Below are 10,077 nucleotides of genomic sequence, written 5' to 3' on the forward strand. Positions count from 1 at the left end.
GAAGAATTTTGGGGGGCACCAGCAGTTAGCGTAATGGCTATGTCGCTGGACTCCCACGTAGTCGACGATGGTTCGAGTCCCGTTCCCAGTGGCATAAACTCATGCTGGGCACGTGTGCATGTGTGCCCAAGATCCCGAGAGGAGAATGGAGGGGAAGGGATTGAAATGTGGTCATCCCCCCTGGAGAGTGATTTCCTGCTTTCTGTCTCTCTGTCTCTGTCTTTCTGGTGAGCACATGCACCCTATATCAAAAACCTCTCCAAAAAAGAAAAGAAAAGAAAATATTTACATGTCAACTACTCAAACTGTTGAAAAGCAAACATCCAGCACACAATTCACACATAAACCTTCTTAATTCAGCCCTGCCTAGTATTCTGTGATATATCATCTGCTAGCAAAGATCAGTCTCTTTCATCCTTCAAAGTCTTCCTGAAAATAATCCTCTGATAGTGTCTGCTCTTTTGCAATCTCTACTAACTCCAATGCTGGACTGGAAAAGTCCAGGTTATTTTATGGTACCAATTTTTTCATATTGCTTCTCTAATCCTCTCTGCCAGGCAGAACTATTTATGGTGCCAGGCCATCTTTCCAAGAGCTTCCGTTGGCTTACTTGAGTTCTACCTTAGTTCCATGGGTTTCTGGTTTAATCTTTAGATATGACATTCCAGTCAAAGCCCTGTCCAATAACGAATATTTCCAATTTCTGATTCAAGGCAACAGGTATTATTGAACTTATGCAAATAAACTTTCAGCCACAAAATAAGAACACTCCCAAATATTTTCCAATTCCAGAGAGGTCAGGAAGGGAGAAAAGTTTATTTTTCCAGGTAAAAAAAAAAAAAAAAAAAAGAATAAAAAACATTTTAACTCATTGTTGAACCTATCAACAGCTCAAAGGAAAACAAAATCCTTAAATTGGGAAAACAAAGCATAGTAAAGAAAGACAATAATGTTTTACTCAAAAGTCATAAAATTCTGTTTCATTAATTTAGTCTTATATAATTAATCTTTCTTCTGTTGAACTTGCAGTGTTATTGTGGTCTTTCCATTCAAATTCTGGAAATGAACATTCAACATTATTACTAATATTTCCTGTCCCTAACATTAAGTTAGTCATTTTCCTAGGTGTTTTTGTTCTCTTATTTCTGTCTGTGTGTCTTTAGTTTTCCTGGTAAAGCACTCCTTTCAGAACTTCTTGAAGAGGTGGTCTGCTGTTGGTAAATTCTTTCAGGTTTTGTTTATCTAAGAATATTTTTATCTTTTCTTCCCATATGAAGGATACTCTTGCTGGGTATAGTATTCTTGGTTGAAACTGTTTTTACTTAACACTTTGACTTTATTTTCCTAGTCTTTCCTTGCTTGCATTGTTTCTGATGAGAAGTCTGTTAGCCTGATGGGATAACCTTTATAAGTAACCTGACATTTCTCTCTTGCCAATTTTAGTATCTTGTCTTTGTGAATTTGGCCAATCTGGCTATGATGTGCCTTGGAGAATATCTTCTTGGGTTGATTCTATTAGGGGTCCTTTGCATTTCTTGGGTCTGGATATTTGAATGCCTCTCTAGATTTGGAAAGCTTATCCCAGGATTTCATGAGATAGATTATCAATGCCCTTATTAGTTTCTTCACCCTCTAGGATACCGATTATCTGGATGTTTGGTGAGTCAGTAGAGATTGCAAAAGAGCAGGCACCTAACAGTATCTAGTATTTCTTGTATACTATTCTCATTTTTTTGGTTATTTTCTTAGTTTTTTTGGTTGTTTTTTTTCTAGGTCAGAGGCTTTTTTTTCAACATCCTAGATTCGATCTTCTGCATGGACTAATGTGCTTTTAATACTTTCGAAGGAGGTTTTGATTTCCTGTATTGCAGCCTTTATCTCTAACAGCTCCATTTGATTATTTTTTATGATGTGTATTTCCTCTTTCAGATGGTGAAAGAACTTCTTCACCTCCTGGAACTCATTGTCTCTTTTCTCCTATGTCCTATGTCTTCTGGAGACATAGGAGTTCATTGTCTCTCAGCTCTTGCATGTCATTTAGTTTTGTCACTATGAATATTCTGAATTCTCTATCAGGCACTTTCATGAGTTCCATTGTACTATCTGTGGATGATGAAGCATTGTTCTTTTTCCTTAAGGGAGAGCTATTTTCTTGGCTTTTCATATTTCTTGTCCCTCTGAGAGCTTTCTGGTTCTTCTGTAACAAAAATCTCTCCTCTACTGTGTTTTACAATATGGTATCCACAGACAGAGACTATGAGTTCAGAAGTTTCTTCTTTAAAGCAGGAGTTTCAATAAGCGTTGAGGATTTCAATGACCCTTGTCTGAGTGTTTCGGGGATCTAGGAGATGATGTGTATAGCATAACTTTAGTTGCCTTGGTCCCTCACCCTATAGCAAATTAAAAAAATACATATGTCTAGAAAGAACTTTAGATGTGGTTATTGGCACTTGGAATTTACTGGAAACAAATAAATACACGAGAGTTTACTAAATTTTTGAGGGAATTGTATTACCAAAGAAATCACAAGCTTGGATGAAACCATCTGTGATTGCTTAAGCCTTATCCCTCAGTCTTAAATTTGTATTAAGCAGTAAGTGGGTTATAAAGGTTGTATAGTCTTCAAAGAGAGTACCCTGACATGGCCAAAAAGGACAACGGACAAAGGACAGTCTAGAGCAGCAGTCCCCAACCTTCCCAGCACCAGGCATCTCCTCGTGGAAGACAATCTCTCCACAGACAAGGGTTGGAGGTGGGGGGAAGTTGGTCCTGGAGTGACCCAAGTACACTACATCCACCGTGCACCCGATTTCCACCACTACCACATTGTATAATACAATGAAACAATCATACAATAATAGGACTTGTGTGCCCACGATGGTCCCATACCTCCACTGATCTCACAGCAGGGAGCCCAGGTGACAATGTGAGCAATGGGGAGCAGCTGCAATCACAGCCACTTTCTCCTCCACTCTCCAAACCCAATTGCATGGCCATTTGAGGTGGGGGCAACAGGTCATCAACCGGCACTGGTCTGCAGCCTAGGGGTTGGGGAACCCTGGTCTAGAGTCTAGAGAAAGGATGCCTAAAGAAAAATAGATGAGGAATTTTTCCCAGAAAGCAGATTAAGGGACTAAGCAAGACAATTAACCCCTCTGCTGGGCAGAGGGTCTTCAAATAGCCCACCCAGCAGGATTCCCTCATGCTATTAACCAAAGCCAGTGTTTTTCCCAATCCTTTATTTATTTATTTATTTATTTTCTGAACGGGAGTGTTATTGCAGATATCAAATTGTTGCTTGGTCTCTTTCGTCTTAGTTGCCGACATGCCATCCAGACTGAGGAAGACTTGGAAACTTTAAGGCCACGTGAGCCATGGCCACAGCTGCATTGGCAAGCCCAGGAAGCATCTTGGAGGCTGGGGTAATGTTGGTGGCATGCATCACCACAGGATCAACTTCGACAAACATCACCCAGGTTACTTTGGGAAAGCTGGTATGATGCATTACCACTTAAAGAGGAAACAGAGCTTCTGCCCAACTGTCAACCTTGATACGTTGTGGACCTTGGTCGGTGAGCAGATATAGGTAAATGCTGCCAAAACCAAGACTGGAGAAGCTCCCATCACCGATGTAGTGCAATCTGGGGAAGGGGAAGCTCCTGAAGCAGCCTGTCATCGTGAAGGTCAAGTTCTTCAGCAGAAGAGCTGAGGAGAAGATTATGGGTGTCGGGGGTGCTTGTGTCCTGTTGGCTTGGAGCCACATGGAGAGAGTTTTTAAATCTAACAAGTGCTTTTTTTAAAAAAAGTTCCTGTTTGGTTATGATATGGTGGATAGATAGATAAATCAGTAGGTAGATAGATGTGGTGGTGTGTTAGAGGAGCAGATAACTGGTCTTTTAGTTAATAGATTGCTGGCCTGTCAGGAGGCACATGTAGACCTGACTGAGAAGATGTGACACCCTTGAAAGCTATGGATTTGAGATGGATGTAGCAAATAAATGGGACTTTGGGTTGTTTTTCTTGAGAAGAGCGTGAATCTCTATGTGGAAAGAGGGTGAAAATGGAGCAGAAGGGTGGACTATAATAGACTGCCAACCGCTTACTAAAAATCCACTTCCTCCCCTTCCTGAACACACAGCTAGACCACACTTTCCAGGCTTTGTATACAGTGAGGAGGCCATGTGAGGGAGTTCTGGTCAACAGAATGTGAGTGAAAGTGATGTAAGTCATTTCCAGCCAAGAAGCTGGTGTGTCTCCTCCTTGCTCTCATTCTCCTTCTGCAGTCTGGATAGAGATAATACTGAGGCCCTACACAATAGCACTTCCACAATGTGGAAGGAGATCAGGTTCTGAATCATCACATAGAAGAGAGCTGTCTTCAGATCAGCAGGTGAGTGAAAAATAAACTCCTATTGTCTTTGAGCAACTCAAATATTGTGTACTTGTTACCCTAGTAGAATCTACTTAATGAAAATAAAAAGAAGTATGATCTCATTCTGTGTCTATTGAACTCTTTCTCTTTCTCTCTCTCTCTTTAATTTGCTATAGATTGCATGTGGTCCTCTCATTAGGGAGATAGAAAAAGAGAAATTGAGAAGGCACACCCTAGAGGGGATGACCACAATGCGATCTCTTCTCCTCCATTGTCCTCTTGTGACTTTGGGCATGCATGCACATGCTCCCAGTGTGTTTTTCAAGCAGCTGGGTCCAGGGCATGAACTGTGTAGTCAGCCTTGTGAGATCCAGCCTCCTTAGCCACCTTGCCATTGGCCAGCCCCTCCCTTTCTCTCTCTTGTGAACTAGCTTTCTTTGTGCCTGTGTGTGTAACTAGACAGTAGCTGGTTCCTTTTCTCTTGAGGTCTAGGTGAAATTAGAATAAACTCTCAATTCCTTACAGCATGGGTGTCTGAAACCTTCCCCAGATGTCTCTCAATTTCCAATGTCACTTAAGTTTTTAAGGATTCCCTTTCTTCTTGAGGTCTTTGGCTTATGCTCTCTGTTCTGTTTCACTTTTTTTTTTTCCTGAGTTATACACACTTTTCATCCACCCAAATTTATGAGCATGAGAAGTTGTACTCAGAAACTGGTGAGAAGGAAATGGAGGAGGAGCTTACAACCACAGTTGGATTTTACCATTCTCAAGCCACTTACATTGATGACCCTTCACTCTACCTTCACTTTTCCTAGTCCCAAATTGTCCTCTTAGTTTCCCTTCTTCTCTTTCAAAAAATTTCTTTCTCCTTTACTATGTTCAAGAGTCAAATAGAAGCCCTTGGATACTACGGACAGACCAACAAGTTAGTGCCTAGGGAAGACTAATAATTTGGTGTCTTTTTTTTTTTTTTTTTTTTTTAAGAATGAAGTCTTGTGCTCCCTTCGGCAGCACATATACTAAAATTAGAACAATACAGAGAACATTAGCATGGTCCCTGCACATGCAAATTTGTGAAGCGTTGCATATTTTTTGGTGAGGATGTGTATGGTGATCTCAACTGGGCTGGACTGAGGTGTATATCATGCTGGTTAAAGTTTCTTCACAATCTAAATGATGTATAGCGATTTAATGTATGTCTAATAATTTTAAAAAGGAAAAAAAAAGAATGAGGTCTTTTATCTATTTATTTATTCAAACTTCACCAGAGAGAGAGAGAGAGAGAGAGAGAGAGAGAAAGTGAGAAAGCAAGCCACCAGGTCTGAGACTTGAACCATAGTTGGCCATGTGGGAGTCCATTGCCCTTAACCACCTGCTGCCACCCCCCCCCCTTTTTAAAGAGATTTTTGCTATAGGGTGCCTGCACTTGCTGGGGAGACACGGGGAGACAGAAAGTGAGAAATCACCCCCCAGAGGGGATGGCCACATCACAGCTTAAAAGATGCTGGTCTGGGACTTGAACTGTGGTTGACTATGTGAGAGTCCAGCAACATAGCCATTATGCCATCTGCTGGTCTGTTTTCCAATCAATATTTAGAGGGGATATGGAGACCTGTATGGAGAGCACGAAGCAAAGCAAAGGAAGGCCACCCTCAGCTTGTGTTCTGTCCGTCTGAGCTGTTCAATACTTGCCCCAAATATGCACATCTCACTGAGTAAAGTAAGGTACCTGTGTTCAGCTTGGTCCTTTCTTCATCCCTCCTTAGAAGCTGATGCTTTAAAATCAACTATCTGTTTTTATGCAGTCATGACCCCGTGAGCTCATCCTAACCAATGTGGTTTATTAAAGCATTTGGTACAAACATACCCTTTTCTTTCTGAGAGATATGAGCAACGTCAAACTTCCCATTTCCTTCACATTTACAGTGACATTTTTATTACCCTCGTGAGGTTTCATTACTAAGGATTGGCACTCTAGCATTGATCTACCAGCTTCTCTCTAATGCAGCATCGCTCAGCAGACACACACTCTCTCTCTTACTCTTCCTTTCCCCTTTTTTGAGCAAAAACCAAAATTTTTTTTTTTTTTTTTTTGGTTTCAAGCAGGGTAGCTCTCCTCCTCCTCGGATGTGGCACTAACTTATGTTTGTTATTAAAGAATTCCCTAAGCAGTTTCTCAACATACTTTGCCATACAAAGATAATTCTTTTCATAAAATAATTTCTGGTCCCAGCTGGTAATAGCATAAAAATCTTTTTTTAAACATTGTTTTACATGCACATGATGGAATATGGAACTAAATTAACTTTCAGGGTTGTCATGTACAGTTGTACAAGCTGCATACTAAGCAACTCTAAAGCAAATTTTTATATCATAGTCTATTTTACTAGTAATCTCTAAAGTTGTATTGTCCACAACCTGTACAATCATATGTTACAACCCTATGGGATAGGATCATCCACCATCTTCTCAATTGCCTAATGCCAAGTTCCTGAGAGAAGACATTTATTTATTTATTTATTTAATTCTATTTATTTATTGATTTATTTTCATTTGACCAGAGAGAGACAGAGAGAGAGAAAGAGTGAGAAAGCAAGCTGCCAGGTCCTGGACACGAACCATGGTCAGCCATGTGGTAGTGTCCAGCACCTTAACCACCACGCCACCTGCTGGTCCCGAGAAGACATTTCATGATCCATTTTGTATCAGTTGTCCACTCTTCCCTTAAGAGATGTGCTCAAGTTGAAATCATGTTGTAGACTCATGGGTCTAAAGCCTCACTCCTTTGGAGAACACATTTGGGGGCATCTATGGCAAGAATTTGGTACTGCCAAGGGCCAGTGATAGAAAAAAATGTATAGCCAAAGGGTACACAGAAATATTATCTAAGTCTTTTTTGAAACAGTGAGCTCTACCCAACAAATGGGTTATGAAATCAACCTAGTGAGTACCAGTTTAAAAACACATAAAATGAAAAACAAGTGATTGGAAAATGTCAGCATGCAAGTCACCTTGTAAAGGCAAACATTATTTTGTAAAACTGTGTTTTCATTATTTATGCGTACATACTGGATCATTCATAAAGCGTGGATTATGGTGCAAAAAAGATTAAAGCCACACTAAACCTAAACCAAACAGTTCCCCTCACTGCTATCCTAGGTTTGATTCAGGAACCCTAGGGACATTTGAGAGAGTCTCTCTAGGCCTCACTTCACCAACTGCTCCTGCAATCTTGTCTGATCTTCTTAGCTGACACTTGGATTTAAACCTGATTTTTAGGAGACCAGCCAGTGGCATGGTGGTTAAGCGCTGGACACTCCCACATGGCTGACCACTGTTCAGGTCCCAGATCTGGTGGCTGGCTTTCTCACTTTCTCTCTCTCTCTCTCTCTCTCTCTGCCTCTGTCTCTCTCTGGTCAAATTAAAATAAATGAATGAATAAATAAAATTAAATAAAAAATAATTATTTTTTAAAAAGTCTACTTTTTATTCCCCACTCATCCAGGTCTCAGAATTTCTTCTCAGCTCTGTGTCCAGGCCCCACACTGGGAAGTCCAGCCTGGTTGGTCTTCCCAGCAACCCCAGGAAGGGAAAGTTGGAAAGATTACAGCAGTGTGGGTTGTCAAGGCTAGCCTTTTTCTGCCTTACTACTACTAGTAGATCTAACCCCTCTTTGGTTGCTGAGCTCACCTTTGGCAGAAAATTAGTCTCCAGACTGCAGAAGTAGAACTTTGAGGTAGCTGCGCTCATCTGAGTCCAGTCTCCCATTGGTACAGGAGCCCCAGAGACTCACTCGCTTCCTGCTCTGCAGCTTGTGGCTATCTTTATCTAACGGACACAATTGGGCTTCTGCTTCGATTTTCTTCTCTGCCCTCTCTGGGATTTAGGATGCTGCCTTGATCGTGTAAGCCAAGTGGTCCTGGGTCCTCAGCAGTGTCCCTAATATCTCCCACTTCCTGTTTACAGGCTTCCATTAGCCTCCTTGTCTGAATGCACGGATCACCCAGGAGCACAGCTCTGCTACCTGCCTGTCTTCCAGGGTCTCCTGCCAGACGCTGCCCATGGAGATCACTTAAAAGCCAGCTGAGGCTAGCAGCTCTCCACATTAGGTGCGTATATAGGACCGTCATCCTAATAGAGTTGATTTTTGAACAATATAGGTTTGAACTGCATGGGTCTACTTATACAGTTTTTTATTCTCTCAATAAACTTGTTAGAAAATATTGTATAGTACTATAAATGTATTTTATCTTCTATATGAGTTTTTTCTTTATTTTTTTGGTTGCCAAAGGGTACATATATTTGCCAAGAAGAGAGGGAGACAGAGAGAGAGAGAGAAAGGGAGAGAGAGAGAGAAGCAACCCCCAGTGGGTTGTGAACACTCCATTTCTCCATCCTGTTGGGATTTGGGGCATATATGCACATGTGCCCAGTATGTTTTTCTATACTGGGTCATGATTTGAACCATAGTTGGCCATGTGGGATCCAGCTCCCTTAACCACTAGGCTAGGGGGCTGGCCTTCCTTATGATTATTAATAATATTTTTTTCTCTAGGTCACTCTATTGAAAAAATGCAGTATATCATATATAAAGCGTACTAAGTATGTGTTGACTGTTTATGTTATCGGTGAGGCTTCCAGTCAATAGCAGCCTATTAGTGTTAACTGTTTGAAGAGTTGAAAATTACATGTGGATTTTCTTTCTTTTTTTAATTTTTTTTGCCACATGGTATATGTGGTCACCAGAGAGATATAAAAAGAGACGGAGAGAGGGAAAGTGAAAAAACAGCCCCATGCCATAATTCCTTCTCCATTCTCTTCTCAGGATTTTGAGAATATGCAAACACATGCCCAGTGTGATTTTTTTCCAAGCCACTGGCTCTGGGACTTGAACAGTGGTCAGTCATGTGGGAATTCATCACCCTTCTCCCAACACCATCTGCTGGTCCCTCTGTGGATTTTTGACTGTGCAGGGGGTTAATGCCTCTAACTCTCTAACTCTTGCATTATTCAAGGGTCAGATACTTCTCTCACCTGTGGAATTCCTTCTTTGGAGCCCTGGGTTTATAATCTCTGGCTTCATTTTTTTTTTTTTTTTTTTTTTTGCTATAGGGCGCATGCGCTCACCAGAAAGACAGAGAGAGACAGAGAGATAGAAAGCCAGAAATCACCTCTCAGGGGTTATGGCCACACCACAATCCCTTCTCCTCCATTCTCCTCTCGGGATCTTGGGCACACATGCACACACGCCTGGCGTGAGTTTAAGCCACTGGGTCTGGGACTTGAACTGCGGTCAACTATGTGGGAGTCCAGCGACATAGTCATTATGCTAACTGCTGGTCCCTAATCTCTGGCTTCTAATACCTGCTTTCTGCTCTTTGTTTTGGTGACTAGTTGGATAGTCTCCTCTGCATCCATGGCCTTAGCTCGTTTAAGTTCTTTCTTTTAAATTGGCCAAGCTTTAGAATGCCACCCATAATTCCTTCCAATGGTTTTCCCCAGATAGGTTGCCAGATTTAACAACACTGAACACAGTTGTCCTTTGGTATCCATGGGAGATTGGTACAAGATCCCCTTGACTACCAAAATCCACAGATGCTCATCTCTCATATAAAATGGTGTAGTAATGTTGGCCCTCTTTATCCTTGGGTTCCACAAAGGAATGACTGTACAAGTAGTTATGGTCTGCGCCATAGGACCCTTTC

The 10,077-nt window shown here is 41.3% G+C and overlaps 2 pseudogenes; both read left to right on the forward strand.

The window, feature by feature from the left end:
* The first annotated feature begins 3,325 nt into the window (after positions 1-3,325).
* On the forward strand, positions 3,326-8,099 carry LOC106736344 (60S ribosomal protein L27a pseudogene; annotated as a pseudogene).
* On the forward strand, positions 5,368-5,465 carry LOC114004577 (uncharacterized; annotated as a pseudogene).
* Positions 8,100-10,077: the final 1,978 nt, after the last annotated feature.

This window comes from Tupaia chinensis, unplaced genomic scaffold (genome assembly GCF_000334495.1).
Source record: "Tupaia chinensis unplaced genomic scaffold, TupChi_1.0 Scaffold138666_1, whole genome shotgun sequence".
Classification (NCBI taxonomy): domain Eukaryota; kingdom Metazoa; phylum Chordata; class Mammalia; order Scandentia; family Tupaiidae; genus Tupaia; species Tupaia belangeri.